The following is a 25217-nucleotide window of genomic DNA, read 5'->3' as shown; positions in this document are numbered from 1 at the left end:
TAATCCATTGTCTTGTTCTGAGTATACATCTACTGATATTTAGTGCCATGAACTTTCTAGTGTAAAGATAAGTCAATATTCTTAGAAGTCTTTGCTAAGGGTCAGAAAATATTAGCTACTTAATATTCATTTTATGAATCATGGCCTTCAATTTATTATTGGTGATGCTCATCTATTCTTTTAGTCTAAAAGTAACATTTTTTTTTACTGAAAAGACAGATATTTAATAAATGTTATCTAGTTATTTACCCAAGGATTCATATGAAAATTGTTACATCACTGACTCTAACAGTATTATTATTTGTTTTTAATTTTTCTCTAAATAAAATGCCTCTACCTCTGCTGCACTTTTCCAGTCTGTATCATTAATGCATTGTATAAGGTTTAGGTAGTAAAGGTCTTGTCTTGGGTACGAAATTATTTTTACCTCTTAACATCCAGCAACAAGTGATTTATAAACTAGTAAATTTACTTTCTATCTCCTTCCAATATTACTAAAATGATGATGATAGAGAAGGCAATGACAAATATAAGTGCTAACTTTCTAAGTACTTTCTATGCACCAAAAATTAGTCAAAATATTTATCCCATACCAATTTTTTCAATGAGTTTCACTCTTTTGATATCAATTCTCTTATTGTCTTTCTCTTACATATGACCACATGGAGGCATAAAGAGGCCAAGTATTATTTTTTTATATCATGGTCAGTTAGTGTTGAAGCTGAAATCCATACATTGTGACTTCACAGCCTAGAATCTTAAATTTCCCTCTGTTACTTAAGAACATTGGTTAGACATGAAAAGAGTGAATTATTAGAAAAACCACACTACAGTCTCATAATATCTCATAGGCAAACATGGAGAATATACATAATTTGTGGCTCTTCTTATCTCTATATTTCCATATTTAACTATCTTCTCCACTTTTCATTGTCAACTTCTGGGTTTCCTCTATAAGCTCCTATTAGCTCTTCAGCTAAAACATAAAGTTTGCTAGAACATGGTCTGCTATGGATACACCTTTGTTTCCTGAATATTCTAGCCAAGCACAGTGCTAAGCAAAGAGAATATGTGAAATATTAAACAAGTGACAGATTTTTCAATTCATTTTTAAATGAAATAATGAGATATGTCCTCCTAGAAGAAGTGTGTGTGTGTGTGTGTGTGTGTGTGTTCATGTGATCAAATGCATTTTCAAATTATCTATGTGTAGTGAAGAAAAGCATGATGCTAATCACAGAGCAAGTGTTCTGTGACTATATGGCAAATGAATAAATGAATGAGGTAGAGAGGGAGAGCAAGTTTCCAATGAATATGATCAAAATCAATTGTCCTCATGACTTATTCTACACTAGGCATACTATTTTGTACCGTTAAGGAATTGCCATTAGGCATTAGTCTGATTTTAGCTTCAAGGCATAGTTATTGTACAAGCAATTTTAAGTACTAACTTCTTGTAATGTCCATTAAAAGATGAATGCATTTGTGGGTCCTGTATGTTTTTAAGTATCTAATATATACACTAATGACATGAAAGTAGAAGCAAAAGTGTCTGAGGAGAGAGGGGGTTGCCTAAAAGGAAGGGGAAGAAGTCAGAAGAGAGTGGGATATGGGTGAGTTATCTCATGAAATACTATGCATTTATATGAAGAGACCTTATATAACCCTGTATAATATTCAAAAATAAATTAGGTAATTGGAAATAAGTATATATACTTGTAGTTCACACACACACACACACACACACACACACACACACATATACACACACACAAATTCTTCCTTTTAGATACTGAATTACCAAACTCCTCATATATCCAAACCACTTATATAATTTTCATATAACCTGTACATATCCATACATTTTGTCTGTCATCTCTAGAACACTGATACAAGCGATGTCAGTGCTCACCCTGCTTATTTTGAATACTAATGTGCTCCAAATTTTATTTCTAATATATCTAGAGTTTTAGAGATATTCTTATGCACTTTCTAAGTCTATTCATGTGAATAGTGGTTTTTTTATATATATGCATGTATAATTTAATGTGATGTGTTGTATATGTATGTATGTGTGTGTGTGTTTATGTGTATGTCCAGAGAAATGTATACATATTTTGCATTATTTTCCTTTGGGTAAGTAAATTTATTCATATACCTTACACCTGGGTGAATATGCTTTATTATTTTAGTATCTTGGTAAATCTTGAGGTTCAAAGTGATTCGTACCTATTCAAATTTAATATAAGACTTTAGACAAATCCTTTCATAACAAAAAATAATTGGAGAACATATGATGGCTTAGGTCTTTTATATATAATTATATGGTTCCCAGAGGGGAGTTATAATTGAATTATAAGCTGCCTCATGAGTATTCTAGCTGGTGTTTAGAGAACCGCAAAGCAGAGCTGAGCAATTTTTTTCTCCAGCTATGCTGTGAATAAGACACCCTATAATTCAATTATAACTAGCCTCCAGGAACCATATAATTATACTATAAAGTAGTTTAGGGAAACTAGGAAACGGGATGTTTTTCAACACATTGTATATGTTTAAAATAATAATTTTATAATTCTGCTTTACCCTTCAACTTTTCCAAGTTCACAGCTCTGGGAAAACTTTTCATGACCATATTCTCTTATGCTTTTTATATTTTTTAATTGTAAATTGTCATCCTAAATAATCCTTAGATTGCCCCTTTTTCATTATGGTCTCTGTGCATATTCATACATACCACTTAAATTCTTGTCAACTTTTTGAACTATAAAATGATTAAACTCGACAGAAATGACCTGAGAATCATTTTCTAATACCAAGAGGGACTGGTGCTTTTATTAGTCAGGGTTCTTCAGATAAACAGAGGTTTGTTTGTTTGTTTGTTTGTTTGTTCATTCTTGATTTTCTTGCACTTTCACCAAAGCCTGACAAGGAATGGTTTGAATGTACAGTAGAGCCTTTGGAGAAATGGACATTGCAGGACCATGAGGCAAACAATGGCATTACATCCAAAGTCAGAAAGGAGAGAGAGAGAAAGAGAAAGAGAGAGAGAGAAGCCACTACTTACTGGCATCCCCTTTTTATCATTTTTATTCATTCTAGTACAACAGTCTATAGTATGGTGTGATTCTCATTTGGATTTAACCATCCCTTGTCATATAAACCTCCCTGGAAACACTATCTTACATATGGAAAGCAGTGTGTCACCTAGCTGATTACAAATCTAATAAAATTTAAATGAAGATTTCTCATCACAAAGAACCACGAAAAATAGGATAAAGAGACATAGGGATGTTATAGCAGTGGTGAGACTCTCAAGAAACTCGCTTATGCCATTGTGGAGCTAGCAATCTGCATGGCAGCCTTGCAAGGAACCATGAAGAATGTGAATGTTCCAGCGTGAGTCTGAAGGCAGTCTAACAGCAAAGATTCTTTCTTTGGAAGACCTCAGTCTTTTTCCTTAAGGCTACCAACTGCCTGGATGAGGCTTACCCACATTATAGAGGATAATGAGCTTTACTTAGTGTCTACTGGCTTAAATTTTAATACCACTTAAAATATTCCTTCACAGTACTATCTAGACCGGTGTTTGAGCTGAAAGTGAGTGCTAAAGAACAGACAAAATTCCACATACAGATACCATCACGCATTGATACAGGGAGAATGTGTTGCATTATTCAGGTTCTAATTCTTCAGATTTCAGATTACCTCACTGGGACATGAACGAAAAATAGAAAGGAAAAACTTGATCTTTGAAACATTGGAATAATGTAACGCTGTTATCGATATTTTATACTGAAAAATAGATGGCTTTTTGAGGAAAAGGGAATATCTTAGTTGTTTTTCTCTTGTTATAAAGAAACAACAAGATAACTTATAAAAAGAAGCATTTAATTGGTGGCTTGCTTCAAATTGCAGAGAGTAAATACCTGATGGTCTTGTTGGGGGGAATGGCAACAGGGGCAGTAGCTGATAGCTTACACTTGGTCCACAAGCAAGAGACAGAGCACCAATCGGAATGAAATAGACTTTGGAAACCACAAACCCTACTGTCAGTCCCATACTTTCTCCAATAAAACCATAACCCCTAATCCCTCCTAAAACATCTCTACCAACTAAGGACCAAGCATATAAGAGTGCATGGTGTCCATTCTCATCCAAACCACCACAGAGTGTATAACATAAAAATATAATAAGAAAGTGAATCTGAACTGTACTCATCACAAGACTATCTATGAGAATAGCACGTGGTAATTAATCTAATATATAATTAATTAGCTTAATATAAAATTGCAATATATAAAAGCATCATGTATGTCATAACTATTGATGATTTTAGTTATAAATTTAAAAATAGCAAGTTTGAAAACACAGCTATATCCACAGATGAAAAATTATTTTGTAAGTTGGAGTAGAATTCTGAGATGAAAGTAGGAAATGAGGAATGCATGCTGATGAGAACATTTCTTTTCCTGAGATTGATTATGTTTTACTTTAATTTTATGATGATAGCTAAAATGTTTTACTTTAATTTTTATGATGGTTCTATGGATATATGAAAATGATAGGACTATATTTATTAAATATATTAATGATAATGTAGGAAATATATAGAAATAAGAGTATGGTAAGAGCAATATATATGCAGGAAAATATTCATATAGTGTGGAAGAGGCTCTATTAAAACTTTAGTCCCCTTGTCTTCTCACTGTAGTCTATAATCACACCATCCGTTTTGATAGCCTATTAGTAGGCAATGTCACTATTTCCTGCCTTTCCCCAACACTCCACAGTCTCATGATGTATTTTTACTAACAATGTTTTCAGAATCTTCCTATAACAGCATAAATCCATTTTTGCCATTCTTTTGAGTATATTTTTTTTTATGTGGATGCATCAAGATCTATTTAAACATTTCCCTCCTGAGGAATTTGTTCTTTCAAGGGCTTGCAAAAATGCTGCATGGACATTCTTTGATATCTGCTTACAAGAAAGTACAAAATATATCTGGAGGATGAACTCTTACTAGTAAAAGAATGTACATCTTAGGATTTGATAAAGGTGTAGTAGAGGGAGCAATATATTTTCTTGATGACAATACTTGAAAATGTTTGTTAATATTGGATACTATGAATCCCTCTTCTTTGTCACCATGACAGATAAAAAACAACTCCACATTTCAGTTTCTAACTTTGCTGCTGATTATGGATGAGAATTATGTTAATTGACTATGCCCTTTCTTCATATTTCTGTTAAGTTTTAGTACTTGCAACATTCCGATTGCCTTTTAAGGTTCCTGCTGTTTTATGTTTTTACTATATTCAACCTACATTGGGGTAGAATGCTTCTTGAAAATATTCATTTTGCTATTTTCAAATACATTCTGCTCTACAATGGGAAATATTATGTGTGCTGAAATCACACACTATGTGTGTTGCTTTTTCCTTGAGTCCATAAAGTTTCTTCTTGGAGAAACCTTCAAGTTACCACTGATAATAAGTCTTCCACTGTACAGTCCTATATCTGCATGAAAATCAGATAGACCCTAATTTAAAATCTTAGGTTTCCTCTTAGATAAAAGGATCTTTATTTATTTTTAATTGTTCACAGATTGAACAATAAAACCTGATATCATTAAACAGATTTCACATATTTTTCCTTTGCCAAGGCAATCTCACTTCACCTAATGTAACAGCTGTCATAGTGCTTACATTATTTGCTAATTTAATTCCATTACTTTTTCACATACTATATAAAAGGACATTTACAACACACAATTTTAACATGGAGACAAAATGACACGTTAAATGATTCAATGTAGAAAATGTAAATACAAGTACAAAAAAATTACTGACTACAACTAGCTACCAGCATCAGTGTGCTTTTCTTCTTTTTCTAATTTTCTTTTCTCTTTTTTTGAAAAATGATTTATTTATTTATGTATTTGAGTCCATTGTCACTGTCATCAGGCACACCAAAAGAGAGCATCAGATCCCATTACAGATTGTTTGTGAGCCACCATGTGGTTTCTGGGAATTGAACTCAGGACTTCTGGGTGAGCAGTCAGTGCTCTTAACTGTTGAGCCAACTCGGCAGCCTCCTTTCTTCTGTTCTTAATATCTGCATTCCTCCCTTGTTATTGTGAAAGCAATAAATATTCATGGCTAAATATATATTAATATCCTTATATGTATATGAGTATTAATATTCAAATCATATTATAATAATCAAGATAAATAAAATAGCCCTATTCACCTCCTCACTTCTCTTCCACTCATTTGCCTCAAAATATATATCACTTCTTGCACATTTTATATCATCTTCATGGAAATATATAAATATATATATATACATGTGTATATATGTTTATATGTATATATACATATATATGTTACCTTACAAGAACATATTCATAAATAGATTTCCTCTAGTAACAGTTACCTCAGGCTGTACACTAATCCCAGTGCTATATTTGCTACAGAATTGTTGGATATTTTGGGGGTTATTTTGGTATTTGGTATTTTGGGACCTTGGAAATTATTCAATACTTACACTGCTGTGTTTTTTTATTTCACTAAGGATAGGTTTGATTTCGGGGACCAATCAAATTTTATTTGGGGTTAGGTATGTGTGTGTATGTTATGCATTCAACCTATCTAAAATGGTCTTTGGTCAAAATCACCAGGACAATAGTGATCATTCTCACAAGCAGCTTATAAGAAAACCCTATAGATCACCTGTTGTCTCTAGCTCCATATGTATCAGAAGATGGCCTAGCTGGCCATCAGTGGAAAGAGAGGCCCATTGGACACGCAAACTTTATATGCCTCCGTACAGGGGAATGCCAGGGCCAAGAAGTGGGAGTGGGTGGGTAGGGGACTGGGGGGGAGGGTATGGGGGACTTTTGGGGTAGCATTGGAAATGTGAATGAAGAAAATACCTAATAAAAAATTTAAAAAAGAAAACCCTATAGATTATTGTCAACAAGTAATCACAAAACCACTATGAGAAATGACAGTGTGTATACCTGGTAATCAAATTAAGAATCAGAATCAATTAAGAAGGTGGTGTTCATTTGAGCATACAGATTTTTTTCTGTGTTGGTTTTTAGATGTCATACTTCTGTTGTTCTCCTTACAAATTCACCTTAGTTTTCATCTCTAAATACTTAAGAAGCATCATTGTAAATCAGCACTGTGGTGTATATACAGCAAGATTATACTTCTGTTAGCCCCAGGGGCATAATGACAGTCTTAGATGTGAGGAACAACACTGAGATTTTTTTTTGTACCTTTTTAAATACCCATTACATAAAAGCTCTTTATTCATCTCTTCTTTTTTTCTTTGCTCTTCACCTTTCTAACTTCCTTCCTATCTTTTATCTTTGTTGCTCCTTCCCCTCCCCTCTCTCTTTAATTAAAAAAGAACACAAAAAACAAACAAACAAAAAACGGTCTGATGCATCTGATTCTGGAACAAATGTTTCAATTTCACTTTATTCATCTCTTCAGAGAAGCAGAATACATCTCGTAAGGTATTTAAAAATCACCATTTTCTTCACATGGAAATATTTTTTCAAATCTTTCCTTAAGATATTTAATTAAATCATTCTTATGTACTAATTATCCAAGAATTTCTTTCTTAAAATCTGCTTTTATTTCCACTAGCTTTGATGACCAGTATAAGAATTTGGAATTGAAATTTAAAAATTACTATAATCAGTGATATGCACTGCCTGGTTGCAGTTAAAATTGTAGCAAATAGTTTTTCTTTTTAAAAATTCATCAGCATAATATGAAAATACTAAATGGTAGGGGCATTGATGTACTTCAATACTCTTTTTTGTTTGTTTGTTTGTTTGTTTGTTTGTTTATTGGGTATTTTCTATTTTTTTTGGCCTGTGACTAATCTTTTATAATTATTCCTTTTTATTGGATATTTTCTTTATTTACATTTCAAACCTTTCCCAGTTGTTCACTCCGGAAGCCCCCTATCCTATCCCCCTCCCTCTTGCTTCTATGAGTGTGTTCCCCCACCCACCTACTCCTGCCTCCCCACCCTGGCATTCCCTTATGCTGGGTCATCAAGCATTCACAGGAACAAGGGTCTCTTTTCCTACAGATGCCTGACAAGTCCATCCTCTGCCATCCACATATGCCCCTGGAGTCATGGGTCGCTCCATGAGTACTCTTTGGTTGGTGGTTTAGTCCCTGGAAGCTCTGGGGGATCTGGTTGGTTGATAATGTTATTCTTCCAGTTGTGGTGGTACAGGGAGGTAGGATTTGCTGAAGGAGACAGAGGCAGTGGAATCAGGAGTTCAAGGCCAGCCTGGGCTAAGCACTTCAATATTGTTAAGACAATCCGTGATTATAAGACATGAAAGATAGAAATTGTAAAAGCCATTCATTTCTAAGCATCAGAATGGTAGGGGGAGTCTAACATTTTGAACTGTTAATAACTGTTCAAAATAATTTTGTCTCTAACTTTCAAGATTAAAAACAGTGCTCTAGAATATCTTCTTGTTTCCTTCAACATTGTTTTTCCAGATGAGTCACGATAGGACAACCTGATTATTGATTAACTTTTAATTCAAATCCATACGTTGTTGTAGGCCTCTAATGAAAGCCTTTGTTAGACAGTCTAAGCTTCATTTATTAGGTTACCTGTGATTCTTTGCACCAATCACTTCGCTTTTGGAACTGGCTTATCATTGTGAGGACCAAAGAAATGTGGGTAGGATGGGCATTTTCAAATGGTTTTATTGAATTCCCATTACAAAAATGCCTTTTCTTGGTGAGTGTGCTGGTTACTGTCTTTAATCTCAACACTCAGAAAGCAAACACAGGTAGGTTTCTATAAATTTGACCCCAGCCTGATCTACATAGAGAGATCTAGGCTAGTCAAGGCTAGATGAGACCCTATCTCAAAGGGAAAAGAAAATGATTTCCTTCATTAGCAAAACATGGGTTGAATATCTTCTGCATATGAATCACCATGACCACTACCAGGAATATAGGAACACAGAAGGTGCACCTTTGAGCACAGAAATTGAAAAAAAAAGGGGGGGAAGATTATAATCGGGGTAATAAAATAGAGAATTCCTGCACAAAAGTATTGCATTTATTAATTGGCTGTTCTAAAGCTTTTCAGTGTCTTCTCCTGTTAGAAGAAAAAGTTAAGTGCAAACATAATTAAATTGAGAACTCTGCTACTTATGAGTTGCATTGTCTCCTTCAAGTTCCCAAAATTCTGTGGGCCTAACTTTACTCATGTAAACTTGGGAATGATAACTATTGTATAGAGTTTGGGTAGGCATAATCATTTATGAATATAATGTGACCTTTTTATTGAATATTCAATGCAAAACAGAAGGTTGAATGTTCATCTATATTAATACATATATGTTTATATATATGTCATGAAGCTTGACTATTTTTTTCTGGAAATGAGATTTTCACAATTTTAAAAGTGACAGGCACAGGAGAAGAAAATAACTGTGTTTTCCTAAAGCCTCACAACTACTTGTAGAAACCACCAAACATGCTTTTATGGTGATGCATTTTGTATCTTTCCAGCATGGCATGCATATTATGGTTGCTGTAAACACAATAATTTCACTTGCCATTTAACTTCAGTCTCACACATTTTCCTTTCAGATTTCCCTTGCAAGGGTCATGTCATGAAAGGCAGTGTACAGAATAATGGTACCCTCCCCTCCTCCATGTGTCTTCTTTATATTCTCTGATATCTTCCCTATCAATTTGAAGTCTTAAAATTGGACTCAATCTAAGGCATCAAAAGCCAGAACTGAATAAAGAAATAAAAATATTTGTGGAAGACACTACATTTTGTGTTTATTTTCCCAATTGTTCTTTTAAAGTTTTCTCTAAGCAATATCTAAATATTTGATTATTTTGGAAAAAATAAATCAGTTAACCATTCATAGACTGTTTTTTAAAACTAAATCATCATCTGGAACTTTCTGATTTTATGATATTCTGGCACACAGCTAAATGTATCTTTCAAATGAAAGATAATATTTGTCTTGAGGCTAAAGTTTCAACTTCACCACATTTTTTGCTTAACTGAATATTAGCTCTGAATTCAGTCTATTTATCACTAATTAAAGGTCCTGCAGGTAATTTCACTTGCTTAGCAACTTGTTATAAAGACTGCTTAGGCAGCATATGTGTATTTTAAGAACCACATGACTATCATGTGCAAGCTATTGTGTATTTACTGAGTCAACTTAAAAATATTCTTTTTCCAAATTCTGAAGGAGTATTGTTTTGTATATAGAAGTTCCTATAGTCATGTGATGATTGTTAGAAATATAAACAAAGAGAATAGAACACTTAAATATTATTCATTAAATTATGAAGCATTTCTACCCAGATATGGAGAAGGATCAGTCAAGTGCTTGCTCTATAAGCAACAGAATCTAAATTCAGATCTTTAGCCACCAGTTAAAAATTGTGCATGGTAACAGATGCCTGAAATTCTAGTGCTGCAGAGGCAGAGATAGAACTCTGGGATCTCTCTGGCCAACTATTCTTGCCAATTGGTGAGGTCCAGGTTCACTAAGATGAGAGATTCTGTCTCAAAATCAAAGGCAAAGAACAATACAAGAGGACACCAGACTTCAACCTCAGTCCTCCAAATACATTATCATTCACATATAATCACGTGATTTTCACCACCTTGTATATGCACCCTGACACATGGACTTATTCCTAAGTACTTACTATGTATCAGTTAGAATGTGAAGCAATAAGAATGTACCAATGAAATTGACAGATCCCATCTCTTCCTTTACAGAATTAGAAGAGGCAGAGGAAAGAGAGACACAAAATTAAAATAGTAGCATGCTGAAGCATATATAACAAATGTTATAAGAAAATATACCAGGGACTTTAATTTAGTCTGAAGAGCACAGGATGCTTTCTATATTAAGTAAAATCACATTGAGAAGTGCAAGGAGGGCAAGAGTGACATATACAAAGGAAGCTGGACAAGTGCTTGTGGAATTGCAATAATGATTCTCAACAGAGGACATTTTGCTCAGGGAACACTTTAGTGTCTCCAGAGAAGAGTCTGAAGTAAGAGCAAAACAGACACTAGATTATAGTGACCTGAGTTTCTGTAAAAAATTTAACCTCTCTAGTGAAGAGTACCCTTGCCAAAACTGTTTCTAATGAAAGACATAGAGGTCATTGTTTCAACCATTACTGAGTATTTATTATGGTCTTGATAAGTATGGGGAAAAGAACATTACCATCCTATTTAGTTCCATCTGGTAAGGAAGACATATATTAGCTCCAAGAATAATCAGTAATAGAAATGAGAACACTGTGATAAAGAGATATTAAGTGGGATACCTCATATAGCATCATGGGTATGATACTTGAATGGGCTTAAAGTTCTTGGAAATCAAAAGAAATATTTTCTGAAACCTCTGGAATCATTAGTCCCAGGAAGTACAGTTATAGGAGATTTTAAAAAGCAGTAGGGATCAAAGTCAAGGCTAAAAGATGATGTGGGAGAAAAATCAGACTTATCCCAGTAGATGGATGCTTCTCTTTTGATATTATAGGCTACAAAATAGATGTGGTAGAGGAAAAGAAGAGGTTGAATATGTAGATGTTGCTTAGACTCTGAAATTCTCATCCAGTGAACAGAAAAAAGAGTGTCCAGGTGAAGGTCAACTATGATTCCTTGATCATAGAGAAACACTATCATCAGCACAAAATGAAAAAATGGATATAAATAGAGGTTTTAAGGCAGATGAAACTTAAAATGCAGCCCATAAAACACAGGTCATATTTAGGTGATAGATATACTCTGGATTCAAGATAATTTCTTTTCTTTTTTTAAATTTTTAATATTTTTCATTACGTATTTTCCTCAATTACATTTCCAATGCTATCCCAAAAGTCCCCCATAGCCTTCCCCCCCACTTCCCTACCCACACATTCCCATTTCTATGGCCCTGGCGTTCCCTTGTACTGGGACATATAAAGTTTGCATGTCCAATGGGCCTCTCTTTCCAGTGATGGCCGACTAGGCCATCTTTTGATGCATATGCAGCTAGAGTCAAGAGCTCCGGGGTACTGGTTAGTTCATAATGTTGTTCCACCTATAGGGTTGCAGATCCCTTTAGCTCCTTGGTACTTTCTCTAGCTCCTCCATTGAGAGCCCTGTGATCCATCCAATAGCTGACTGTGAGCATCCACTTCTGTGTTTGCTAGGCCCCAGCATTGTCTCACAAGAGACAGCTATATCTGGGTCCTTTCAGCAAAATCTTGCTAGTGTATGCAATGGTGTCAGCGTTTGGAAGCTGACTATGGGGTGGATCCCTGGATATGTCAGTCTCTAGATGGACCATCCTTTCGTCATAGCTCCAAACTTTGTCTCTGTAACTCCTTCCATGGGTGTTTTGTTCCAAATTCTAAGGAGGGGCACAGTGGCCACACTTTGGTCTTCATTCTTCTTGAGTTTCATGCATTTAGCAAAATGTATCTTATATCTTGTGTATCCTAAGTTTTGGGCTAATATCCACTTATCAGTGAGTACATATTGTGTGAGTTCCTTTGTGATTGTGTTACCTCACTCAGGATGATGCCCTCCAGGAACATCCATTTGGCTAGGAATTTCATAAATTCATTCTTTTTAATAGCTGAGTAGTACTCCATTGTGTAAATGTACCACATTTTCTGTATCCATTCCTCTGTTGAGGGGCATCTGGGTTCTTTCCAGCTTCTGGCTATTATAAATAAGGCTGCTATGAACATAGTGGAGCATGTGTCCTCCTTACCAGTTGGGACATCTTCTGGATATATGCCCAGGAGAGGTATTGCTGGATCCTCTGGTAGTACTATTTCCAATTTTCTGAGGAACCGCCAGACTGATTTCCAGAGTGGTTGCACAAGCTTGTAATCCCACCAACAATGGAGGAGTGTTCCTCTTTCTCTACATCCTCGCCAGCATCTGCTGTCACCTGAATTTTTGATCTTAGCCATTCTGACTGGTGTGAGGTGGAATCTCAGGGTTGTTTTGATTTGCATTTCCCTGATGATTAAGGATGTTGAACATTTTTTCAGGTGCTTCTCTGCCATTTGGTATTCCTCAGGTGAGAATTCTTCGTTCAGTTCTGAGTCCCATTTTTAATGGGGTTATTTGATTTTCTGGAGTCCACCTTCTTGAGTTCTATATATATATATTGGATATTAGTCCCCTATCTGATTTTGGATAGGTAAAGATCTTTTCCCAATCTGTTGGTGGTCTTTTTGTCTGAATGTTGGTGTCTTTTGCTTTGCAGAAGCTTTGCAGTTTCATGAGGTCCCATTTGTCAATTCTCAATCTTACAGCACAAGCCATTGCTGTTCTACTCAGGAATATTTCCCCTGTGCCCATATCTTCAAGGCTTTTCCCCACTTTCTCCTCTATAAGTTTCAGTGTCTCTGGTTTTATGTGAAGTTCCTTGATCCACTTAGATTTGACCTTAGTACAAGGAGAAAGGAATGGATCAATTCCCATTCTTCTACATGATAACAAACAGTTGTGCCAGCACCATTTGTTGAAAATGCTGTCTTTCTTCCACTGGATGGTTTTAGCTCCCTTGTCGAAGATCAAGTGACCATAGGTGTGTGGGTTCATTTCTGGGTCTTCAATTCTATTCCATTGGTCTACTTGTCTGTCACTATACCAGTACCATGCAGTTTTTATCACAATTGCTCTGTAGTAAAGCTTTAGGTCAGGCATGGTCATTCCACCAGTGGTTCTTTTATCCTTGAGAAGAGTTTTTGCTATCCTAGGTTTTTTTGTTATTCCAGATGAATCTGCAGATTGCTCTTTCTAATTCATTGAAGAATTGAGTTGGAATTTTGATGGGGATTGCATTGAATCTGTAGATTGCTTTGGCAAGATAACCATTTTTACAATGTTGATTCTGCCAATCCATGAGCATGTGAGATCTTTCCATCTTCTGAGATCATCTTTAATTTCTTTCTTCAGAGACTTGAAGTTCTTATCATACAGATCTTTCACTTCCTTAGTTAGAGTCACACCAAGATATTTTATATTATTTGTGACTATGGAGCAGGGTGTTTTTTTCCCTAATTTCTTTCTCAGCCTGTTTATTCTTTGTGTAGAGAAAGGCCATTGACTTGTTTGAGTTAATTTTATATCAAGCTACTTCACCGAAGCTGTTTATCACGTTTAGGAGTTCTCTGGTGGAATTTTTAGGGTTACTTATATATACTATCATATCATCTGCTAAAAGTGATATTTTGACTTCATGTTTTCCAATTTGTATCCCATTGATCTCATTTTGTTGTCGAATTGCTCTGGCTAGGACTTCAAGTACTAAGTTGAATAGGTAGGGAGAAAGTGGGCAGCCTTGTCTAGTCCCTGGTTTTAGTGAGATTGCTTCAAGCTTCTCACCATTTACTTTGACGTTGGCTACTGGTTTGCTGTAGATTGCTTTTATCATGTTTAGGTATGGGCCTTGAATTCCTGATCTTTCCAAAACTTTTATCATGAATGGATGTTGGGTCTTGTTGAATGCTTTTTCCCCATCTAAGGAGATGATCATATGGTTTTGTCTTTGAGTTTGTTTATATAAGGTATTATGTTGATGGATTTCCATATATTAAACCATCCCTGCATCCCTGGAATTAAAACTACTTGGTCAGGATGGATGATTGTTTTAATGTGTTCTTGGATCTGGTTAGGGAGAATTTTATTGAGTATTTTTGCATCGATATTCATAAGGGAAATTGGTCTGAAGTTCTCTATCTTTGTTGGATCTTTCTGTGGTTTAGGTATCAGAGTAATTGTGGCTTCATAGAATGAGTTGGGTAGAGTACCTTCTGTTTCTATTTTGTGGAATAGTTTGTACAGAACTGGAATTAGATCTTCTTTGAAGTTCTGGTAGAACTCTGCACTAAACCCATCTGATCCTGGGCTTTTTTTGGCTGGGAGACTATTAATGACTGCTTCTATTTCTTTATGGGATATGGGATTGTTTAGATCTTTAACTTGATCCTGATTTAACTTTGGTACCTGGTATCTATCTAGAAATTTGTCCATTTCGTCCAGGTTTTCCAGTTTTGTTGAGTATAGCCTTTTGTAGAAGGATCTGATGGTGTTTTGGATTTCTTCAGGATCTGTTGTTATGTCTCCCTTTTCATTTCTGATTTTGTTAATTAGGATGTTGTCCCTGTGCCCTCTAGTAAGTCTAGCTAAGTGTTTATCTATCTTGTTGATTTTCTCAAAGAACCAACTCCAAGTTTGGCTAATTCTTTGAATAGTTCTTCTTGCTTCCACTTGGTTGATTTCACCCCTGAGTTTGATTATTTCCTGCAGTCTACTCCTCTTGGGTGAATTTCTTCCTTTTTTCTAGAGCTTTTAGATGTGTTGTCAAGCTGCTAGTGTATGCTCTCTCCAGTTTCTTTTTGGAGGCACTCAGAGCTAAGAGTTTCCCTATTAGAAATGCTTTCATTGTATCCCATAGGTTTGGGTATGTTGTGGCTTCATTTTCATTAAACACTGAAAAGTCTTTAATTTCTTTCTTTATTCCTTCCATGACCAAGGTATCATTGAGAAGAGTGTTATTCAGTTTCCACGTGAATGTTGGCTTTCCATTATTTATGTTGTTATTGAAGATCAGCCTTAGTCCATGGTGGTCTTATAGGATGCATGGGACAATTTCAATATTTTTGTATCTGTTGAGGCCTGTTTTGTGACCAATTATATGGTCAATTTTGGAGAAGGTCCCGTGAGGTGCTGAGAAGAAGGTATATCCTTTTGTTTTAGGATAAAATGTTCTGTAGCTATCTGTTAAGTCCATTTGTTTCATAACTTCTGTTAGTTTCACTGTGTCCCTGTTTAGTTTCTGTTTCCACGATCTGTCCATTGATGAAAGTGGTGTGTTGAAATCTCCTGCTATTATTGTGTGAGGTGCAATGTGTGCTTTGAGCTTTACTAAAGTGTCTTTAATGAATGTGGCTGCCCTTGCATTTGGAGCATAGATATTCAGAATTGAGAGTTCCTGTTGTAGGATTTTACCTTTGATGAGTATGAAGTGTCCCTCCTTGTCTTTTTTGATAACTTTGGTTTGGAAGTCAATTTTATTCGATATTAGAATGGCTACTCCAGCTTGTTTCTTCAGACCATTTGCTTGGAAAATTGTTTTCCAGCCTTTCACTCTGAGGTAGTGTCTGTCTTTTTCCCTGAGAATGGTTTCCTGTAAGCAGCAGAATGTTGGGTCCTGTTTGTGTAGCCAGTCTGTTAGTCTATGTCTTTTTATTGGGGAATTGAGTCCAGTGATATTAAGGAAACGTAATTGTTGCTTCCTTTTATTTTTGTTGTTAGAGTTGGCATTCTGTTCTTGTGGCAATCTTCTTTTTGGTTTGTTGCTTTTTCTAGGGCATGATTTCCTTCCTTGTATTGGTTTTTTCAAGATAATTTCATGTCAGTATATATGAGACTTTTTTTTTTTTTTGCACCATTCCTGGAGGTACTTCAATACCAGGTCAATACGTGGAGTGGACAGAGCAAGCTCTTATTCCAACTTCTACTTCCAAAAGTCTATTTAATACATTGTCCTCAGATAGAGGGCGTATCAGATATTAAACTAAGAAGAACAGACCTTAGCTTGATCTTAGCCAAAAGGCCCAGAAGCAATGAGATGTCTTAAAAGATGTCTTCATGGTAAGGCCTAATCTTTGAAGACTTGAATCAACTCAACCCCTCTTGTATTTCTGCTACTAGCCAAGACACCAGTGGAGCAAAATAAGCTAATAAGTGAGCATGTCTTCAATATAATTCACAATTGGGGATATCTAATACACTTCTTAATTAAAAATGCTTTTTATCTTTATATATGGGATTTTAACTACTAGTTATCTATTAATTATTTGTTTGTTTTTTACTTCGGTCCTATACTGTAATAGAACTGAAATTAATTTAGATATGTCATGGATATTCTATAGGCATTTTAAATCCAAAGAATTCATATGTGTTAATGTCATTCACAACTTTACATTCAAAATCAACAAAAACAAAGAGTTGTAGAGTTGCAATTTCAGGCTAGCTATAATATATACTTCACTTTGCAGGTGTTACTACTAACTACTAGGGCTCCATTCCTTTTTCTTGGCAGCATGAATATTGCAGTTTTGTAACTGCTATGTGGGAGAAGGGGAATCAGATTTTTTTTAAATCGTTATTCTTTAAACTTTTTTTTAAATAGTCCAGTGGTTATCCCCATCCCAGTCTGCCCTTTGACTGATCCCCATCCCATACCTCCTCCTCTGTCTCCAAGAGGATTTCTACCAGACCTCACCATTTCCTGGACCCCCAAGTCTCTTGAGAGTTAGGTGCATCTTCTTTCACTGAGGCAAGACCAAGCAGTCCTCTGCTGTATATGAGTTGGGGACCTCTTATCAGTTGAGGTATGCTGCCTTGGTGGCTAAGTGTCAGAGAGATCCCAGGGTTCCAGGTTAGTTGAGACTGCTGGTCTTCCTATGGGGTTGCCCTCCTCCTCAGCTTCTTCCATCCTTTCCCTAATTCAACCACAGGGTTCTCCAGCTTTTGTCCATTGTTTGGGTGTAAATGGTTGCATCTGACTCTTTCAGCTGCTTGTTGGACCTCTCTGAAGGCATCTATGCAAGGCTCCTGTATATAAACACACTACAGTCTCAGTAATAGTGTCAAGCCTTGGAGCCTCCCCTTGAGCTGGATCCCAATTTGAGCCTGTCACTGGACCTCCTTTCCCTCAGGCTCTTCTCCATTTTTGTCTCTGCAGTTCTTTTAAACAGGAACAATTGTGGGTCAGAGTTTTTTACTGTGTGATGGCAACCCCATCCCTCCACTTGATGTCCTGTCTTTCTACTGGAAGTGGACTCTTCAAGTTGCCTCTTCCCACTATACAGCATTTCATCTAAGGTCCCTACCTTTGAGTCCTGAGAGTATCTGTCCTCCCATCTCTCTGGTAAATTCTAGAGGGTCCCCCACCTCATATCCCCCAAGGCTGCCTGTTTCCATTCTTTCTACAGTTCCTCAGGGCTTCAGTCCTGTTCCCCACCCCACCCCAATACCTGATCATATTCCCCCTTTTCTTCCCTGTTCCCTCTACCACCCAGGTACCTTTCTCTCTCTGCCCTACCCAGCAACCCAGTGGTTGCTTTCTGCTCTCTCCCAAGTGGGATTGAGGAGTACTCACTTGGGCCCTTTGGCTTGTTAACCTTCTTGAGTTCTGTGGATTGTATCCTGGGTATTCTGTACATTTTTTGGCTAATATCCACTTATTAGGGAGTATGTACCATATGTGTCCTTTTGCATCTGAGTTACCTCACTCAGGATGATATTTTCTAGTTCCATTGTTTGCCTGCAAAATCCATGATGTCCTCATTATTAATAGCTGAGTAGTATTCCATTGTGTAAATAAACCACATTTTCTGTATCCATTCTTCCATTGTGGGACATCTGGGTTGGTTCTAGCTTATGGGTATCACAAATAAGGCCACTATGAATATAGGGAATCAGTTTTGAATCCAATCACTTTTCCCCACAAATTCAAAATTGCTGCCAGTATATATATTAAACCAATTTAGTCTTCAAAATATTCAGCCATTTCTTTCTGGTTAGGTTCAAGAATTTCTCAAAGATCTGCCAGCAAAGTGAGAAGGAAATTGTAACAATGCATAAAATCTAGTCAATTGATACAGAAGTGTTTCCCAAGTGCCTTTGCACATTTATCAAAAGCAAAGAATGTAAGAATGAGGCCAGAGTAAAGATTGAAGCATTATTCTCTAAAATTTTCACACTAACCTAGTGTCACTTTGCCATGTAGTCTTCAAAAACCTGTAAAAATATTGGCTTAAAATTTCAACTTAACATAGTTAACTAGGTCAAGTATTAGATATATGAATTACGTTGATATTAGTTTTCCTCTCATGCACATGTATCAAAGTATCATTATCATTACACATACACTTTGAATATTTGTCAACCAAATGTCAGCAAATGTTAAAAAATTAATTAAAATCATTCCGCTTTTAGAATATTTGCTTGAGGGAGCAAACATTTTTCTGCTTCTGTTTTTGTTTTTGGCAAAGCCTGAAACATTTGTTCTTTTGAAAGTATTTAGAAGTTAGGTGTGGTGATGTATGCCTATAAACACAACATTCAGGAGGATGAGAGAATTTCAAGTTCCAGGATAACCAAGACTACATAGCAGGACTCTGTCTCAAAGAGTACTTGGAGCTTGTAGACAAAGGAGCTGAAGTTATATTTTGTTATATTATATTGGGTTATATATTTTATTTGAGAGATCTGTCCATTATCATAGAGCAATTTAGAAAATATTATAATATTGCCAATCCTCATATGATTGAAAAGCAACAACTTTTTTTTCATATTGTTAGGAATTGTTTCTCCAAGCCGGGCGTGGTGGCGCACGCCTTTAATCCCAGCACTTGGGAGGCAGAGGCAGGCAGATTTCTGAGTTCAAGGCCAGCCTGGTCTACAAAGTGATTTCCAGGACAGCCAGGGCTATACAGAGAAACCCTGTCTCAAAAAACCAAAAAAAAAAAAAAAAAAAGGAATTGTTTCTCCGTAAAATTGTATGAAATTTTAAAAGCTAAAAAGCTAAAAATATAAAAAAAATAAAGTCATTTCAATTAATTGGCTTTTTAATTGTGTAGCACTATGTGGGGAGTTCTGTCTTCTCCTACAAGAGAATACACAGGTTTTTGCTGATTTGGGTTGGTCTCCTCCCACGATGAGTCTTTTCTTTTAAAATCAAATGCATTAAATTTCTTCATTGCATCCAATTACTTTGTTAATTGAAAAGGACAGCATTCCACTTTCATTATATGTTCTCGTTTTCTACATTTCTTTTAATTTATGGAACAATAAAAAGTAAAGCATTGCAAAACCCAACTATTTAAAGAGCCATTTGGTACAGTCACCATTTGACCTTATTTATTTGAATTTCCCAGACTTCCTGTGATTTCGGTTCATCTCCCTAAGCATGGTTTGTTAGCTTCATTGGTTATTTTCAACAGCACATTAGAAGTCCCCTGAGATCTTGCTTTGTAGCTGACATTTGGTGCTGTTTCTGCTGTCACTTTTAAGATTTTGTACTTCTCCAGCTGTCACATTCTAGAGTAATCTGTTGTGTTGTCTGCATTTACAGACGCCAAGAAGCAGCTAGGAAATATGAATAAGAGTGTCATTACACTGATACTTCTAATGAGAAGTAGGTTTTGCTTTCTCTAATTAATAATAAATGGATAAGGGAAAGCAGTGAGACAACACCCAGAAGGTAATAGCAACCCATAGAATGAGAGAAAATATTTGCAAATCTTATAAGAGAGTTGTGGGCAAAGTACATGAATAATGATTGCACATCAATAATGAAAAAAAAATAAATAAGATAAAAGGGGCCAAGGTTCTCTAAAGAATGCACCTAAATGACCAGTGAGCAAATGAGATCAATATCATTAGCTATCAAGGAAATGCAAATCGAAACACAGAGATGTTATGTTACATTCACTAGTATGGCTCCAATAAAGAGGAATAGCAATGATAGGATTAGAGATATTGAAACACATGTAGATTGCTGCCAAAATGTTCAATGGTATGGTCATTGAAAAAAAAAAAAAACAGCTTCTTAATTGTTCACAAACAAGAAAATAGACATAGTTATTATATGACCCACTGATTTCTTTCATAATTATAATAAAAACCCACACCCACAGATATGTATTCAGTGTGTTCATGACAACATTAGTAATAAACCCCACAACATATTTATACAATAGAGAATTATTTATCCCTAAAAGAAGTAGGGTATTTTAAAGGCTGCAACTTGAAAATAGAGCTTTGCAACATTATCTAATTGAAAACTACCACAGATAAAAGACCAGATATTGTATAATTCTATTCCTTAAAATGTCTAGAATAGCTAAATTCCTAGAGATATAATGCACATTAGTAGTTGTAACTGGAGGGGAAGAGGAAATGACTAATGAGTAGAATTGGAATTAACAACTAATGACACTTACAAAATTCTGGAAAATAATAAAAGGCTTTGAATTATACACTTTATAGGGTCAATTTTATGATATGAAAATTATATCTCGATAAAATGGGATTAAAATAATTGAAGAAGAGAAAATAAGCTATATTATGTCCTTAGAGTGCTTCCAGATATACCCATACAAATTTCATGTATCTTCATATTTGATGTTTACAACAACTGCAACTGCATGTGTGCTGCAATCTTTCTACTTCACATATGAATAAACTAAAAGATAGCAAAGTTGCATAAAGTATTCTCCAAGGTACCAGGGCCTAAAATTCAAAAATCTGCATAGTGATCCAAAACCAATCTTACTTCTTTTCTGTATTTTAATTGCAGTTAATTATCACAGCATACAATTCATTAATGTAAATTAACCATCCATTCAGTAGTTTTGGGTGTATTCACAGATAGGAACACATCTCCATGGTTTCAGAGCATTTAAGTCATCATCAAAACAATCTCCACTTTCTAATGAATTGTATATGAATTATAGCTTAGTAAATTTGTTTTTAAAAACACTTAGTGACATTTAGCTATCAACACACTCCCCCTCCTCTTCCACATGCCAATCATAACTTGAATCACTGCATTCTCTTTTTAATCTCTTAGCATATATAGAACCAGGGAATTATAGACTTCTTTGTAAGAGATGGCCTCAAAATGTACTGTTTCCTCATACACCTAAAAAGCCAAGGAGGAACATTCTAGGTTTTGATTTGTCTTTGGAATCCCCTGCACTGTTTTAACGAGGAGCTGAGTAGTCTCAAAATGTAAAAGGGATGTTTCGCTTCTGGGAAAGATTGCAAAAACTGTCAGGAACACTTCTGGGGCTTTAAAATTGACATAATGCCCTCTAGCTAAATGGCTTTGCTAAGTGGCTTTGCCAGAAACCTTTCCTAGCCTCCTGTCCTGAAGCTACTGCTTTCCTCCTGACCCTCTTGACTTCAGTTTGAGTGTACGTCTTCCAGTTAACAAGTAATTTGGGGGAGTGTCAAAAGGTAACTAGTGTCCCCTGGGTTACAATTAACCTAAAATTAAAAGGTGGAGTTTAAAATCCTCATTAAGTATAAGGAAAACATAAAAGCTAGCTTCGGAATTGGACTTGGATTTAGAAAGTCACCTTTAAATTAATGAAACTGACTGTACTTCACCATAGAGCAAGCAAGTTATTTGAGAGAGGACTGAGGAGGAGGGAGAAGAGAAGAGAGAGAGGAGAGTGTGTATGTAATTTCATGTATTTTACTGGCTAATTAAAAATTAGTAGAGGAAAGGATCTTTCTAGGAGCTGTTTTCTATGATACCACTCATTCACTATGCACATAATGTCCTTCAGTTTTAATTAGCACTAATTTTTGAAATATGCTTGTGAGTGTTACATTATTTGAATTATGAATTAGTGCTTTCTCGTTAAACATGGTCCGATATTGGGAAGCATCCTATTTCCATAAAAAATTTGATGATTTATTTTTAAATGTGGAATAATAAAAGCAGTTGAGGTCTTTAAAAATGATTTACAGTGAACACTTACAGTCTGACAATAAATTCTCACTAATATGTACTTCTTATAATGGATGCCTGAAGATTATCAATTCTGAGCTAAAACTGAGAAACAATATAGGTACGGTTATTGCTATATAAACCTTAAACACCTGTGTTTTGCTGCATGGTTACCGCAGCTAAATGTTTAAAATATTTAATTATTCAGATTTGTTAATGCTTCTTTTAAAATGTCTTTAGAAACTATCTCTATAAGCTTCTTCTTGTAACATACACTTTTAAACCCCATTTTATCAAAGTCATTTTGTGGACCCCCTACAAACAGAATTATATAAATACAATAAATAATTTTCAAGTAAAATATTTGGAGAGAGATTCAAAATCATTACCACTTTAAACAACATTCATACCTGAATTGTTCCCATACATTTCCCAGAATATGAATGCCAATTATAGGAAGTGATATGCGTGTTTACTTACTTCATTAGCTTTTCTTTATTAAATTCCATGGATGCATGTGCACACATGCGCCCATACACACATACACACATACACTTGTATAACAGCTCACTCATTTATCTTTACCTTTCTGTATGTCTGGCTATTATGGATGATAGTTCATTGGTTTAGGTGTGAAATAGTTATGACCAGACTGACCCATAGTCAGCAAAGTATGTCTCTTGAGTTATCTAGAAATGAAGTTGATTGTGACAGTTCCTTTGTGACTTGAGGTATATGTTTCTATATATAGTACTTGGAGTTAAGGTTTCCTCATTTTTCATGGGTCGGACAAAAGATTATTGAATTTAGAGTCTATATTGCTGATCACTACACCCTAGGGCCAAGAGATCAGGCAAAAGATAACTGGCCTATTTGAGGATTGATTCCCCCAAGTTTGGTTGTCATGAGCTTTAGGCTTAGCCAAAATGTAGCAAAGGACAACTGAGAATTATATGGCTATTGACAGATATAGAGTAGGTATCAATTAATAGCATATTTTTCTTCTCCTTGGAAATGCATGTGCAGAGCCAAATTTATCAGTTCTCATCAAGATATCTAAGATATCTGGCAGTTTCAATTAACTGAGAAGAGAGCCATGTGGAAGCAAATCTGTTAGCTTTTTTAAAGAAAAGTATTGAAAAATGTATCCAAATGGATTTGTTTGTGGGACACTTAATTTCTTTTTGTTTACGTATTTACTTTATATCCCACTCCCTGTACCCTTCTTGGTCATCCCCTCCTACAATCCTTACATCATCTCCCTCCCTTTCACCTCTGAGTGGCTAAGAGCCCCCTGGCTCCCCCCTACCTTGGCACATCAAGTCTCTATGAGGCTAGGCACATCCTGTCTCTCTGAGGCCAGACCAAGCAACCCAGCTAGAAGAACCTATCCAACATACAGGCAACAGCTTTTGGGATAGCCCCTTCTCCAGTTGTTCAGGACATACATGAATACCAGGCTGAATATCTGCTTAATATGAGGGCAGAGGTCTAGGTCCATGCTCTTTGGTTGGTGGTTCAGACTCTGAGAGCCCTAAGGGTCCAGGTTAGTTAACTTTCTTCATCTTCCTGTGGAGCTCCTTTCTCCTTCAAGACCTCTTGTTCTTCCCTAAGAGTCCCTAAGCTCCATCTACTGTTTAACTTGGGTATCTGCACCTGTCTGAGTCAGCTCCTGTGTGGAGCCTCTCAAAGGACAACATGCTCCTGTCTGCATGCAAACATAACAGAATATCCTTAATAATGTCAGGAATTGGTCAGTGCTTGCCCATGGAACTGGTCTCTAGTTGAGTAAGTTATTGGTTGGCCATTCTTTAAGTCTTTTCTCTATCCTCTGTGCCTGCATTTCTTGTAGATAGGATACATTTGGGGTTGAAAGTTTTGTGGGTGGGTTGATATCTCTGTTGTTCCAGTGGGGTTCCTGCAATGGCTTCAGGAGTAAGGTAGAAGGGGTTATTAGTAGGTGAGCAACCTATATCATTTTCTTGATCCATGCATATGAGTAAAAATAAACAGCATAAGAATGTTAAGCTTTTATGCCCATTCTTTTCATTCTTCAATGCATTTATGAAATGAGAAAATATCTTTTTCTACTTGGTGGACCTTTTTTCAGATTAGTTTATATGACTGGAAACTGATCAGAAAATTTTGAATGTCTTTTAGATTTTAATGTTGCTTTTTCAATATTTTGGTTTTTTTCCAAAATACCTCCTACTATACAGGGTGCAAGGGAGGGAACTGATAGGTCTGCTTCATGTGGATTAAAAACTGGAAGCATATGTTTTAGTGTTTGGTAAATGAGAAATAGTTTACTAATACATATGTAGGGGGTCCTTTTAATTACAATCAATTAATGAAAAATTTTGGCTTAATCTGAATGAGTTATTGGTGTGCTTTAAACTCATGAAATACATGGATGATTTGATGGTGCCCCCCCCCAGGAGGGTTTGAAGCTTAGTGGTGATAAATCACTGTCTTGATCACTGAGAACAGATTACTTTCCACCTTCACTGGTCACAATGATGCTCTGAATATCCATGAGAAAAAATATGCATGCCCTGAAAGCTAATATGTAGCTTTTCTGAATCATGAAGGCAGATTTCCTAATTTCCATGCCATTCGATACAGAGGA

The 25217-nt window shown here is 35.8% G+C and overlaps 1 protein-coding gene and 1 non-coding gene across 3 annotated transcripts in view; one reads left to right on the top strand and one right to left on the bottom strand.

Moving 5' to 3' along the window:
* Tenm1 (teneurin transmembrane protein 1) overlaps positions 1-25217 on the top strand; it is an 889421-nt gene that overhangs the window by 167253 nt on the left and 696951 nt on the right. The gene's annotated exons all lie outside the window — the stretch shown is intronic.
* On the bottom strand, positions 16495-16684 carry LOC115030228 (U2 spliceosomal RNA). Its single transcript, XR_003835831.1, has one exon. It is a non-coding gene; the product is annotated as a U2 spliceosomal RNA (small nuclear RNA).

Source organism: Mus caroli, unplaced genomic scaffold, assembly GCF_978045245.1.
Source record: "Mus caroli unplaced genomic scaffold, Mus_caroli_1 scaffold_5, whole genome shotgun sequence".
In the NCBI taxonomy this organism is placed as follows: Eukaryota; Metazoa; Chordata; class Mammalia; order Rodentia; family Muridae; genus Mus; species Mus caroli.
The sequence above is the reverse complement of the archived record's forward strand: the minus strand, read 5'-3'. Positions and strand labels throughout refer to the sequence as shown.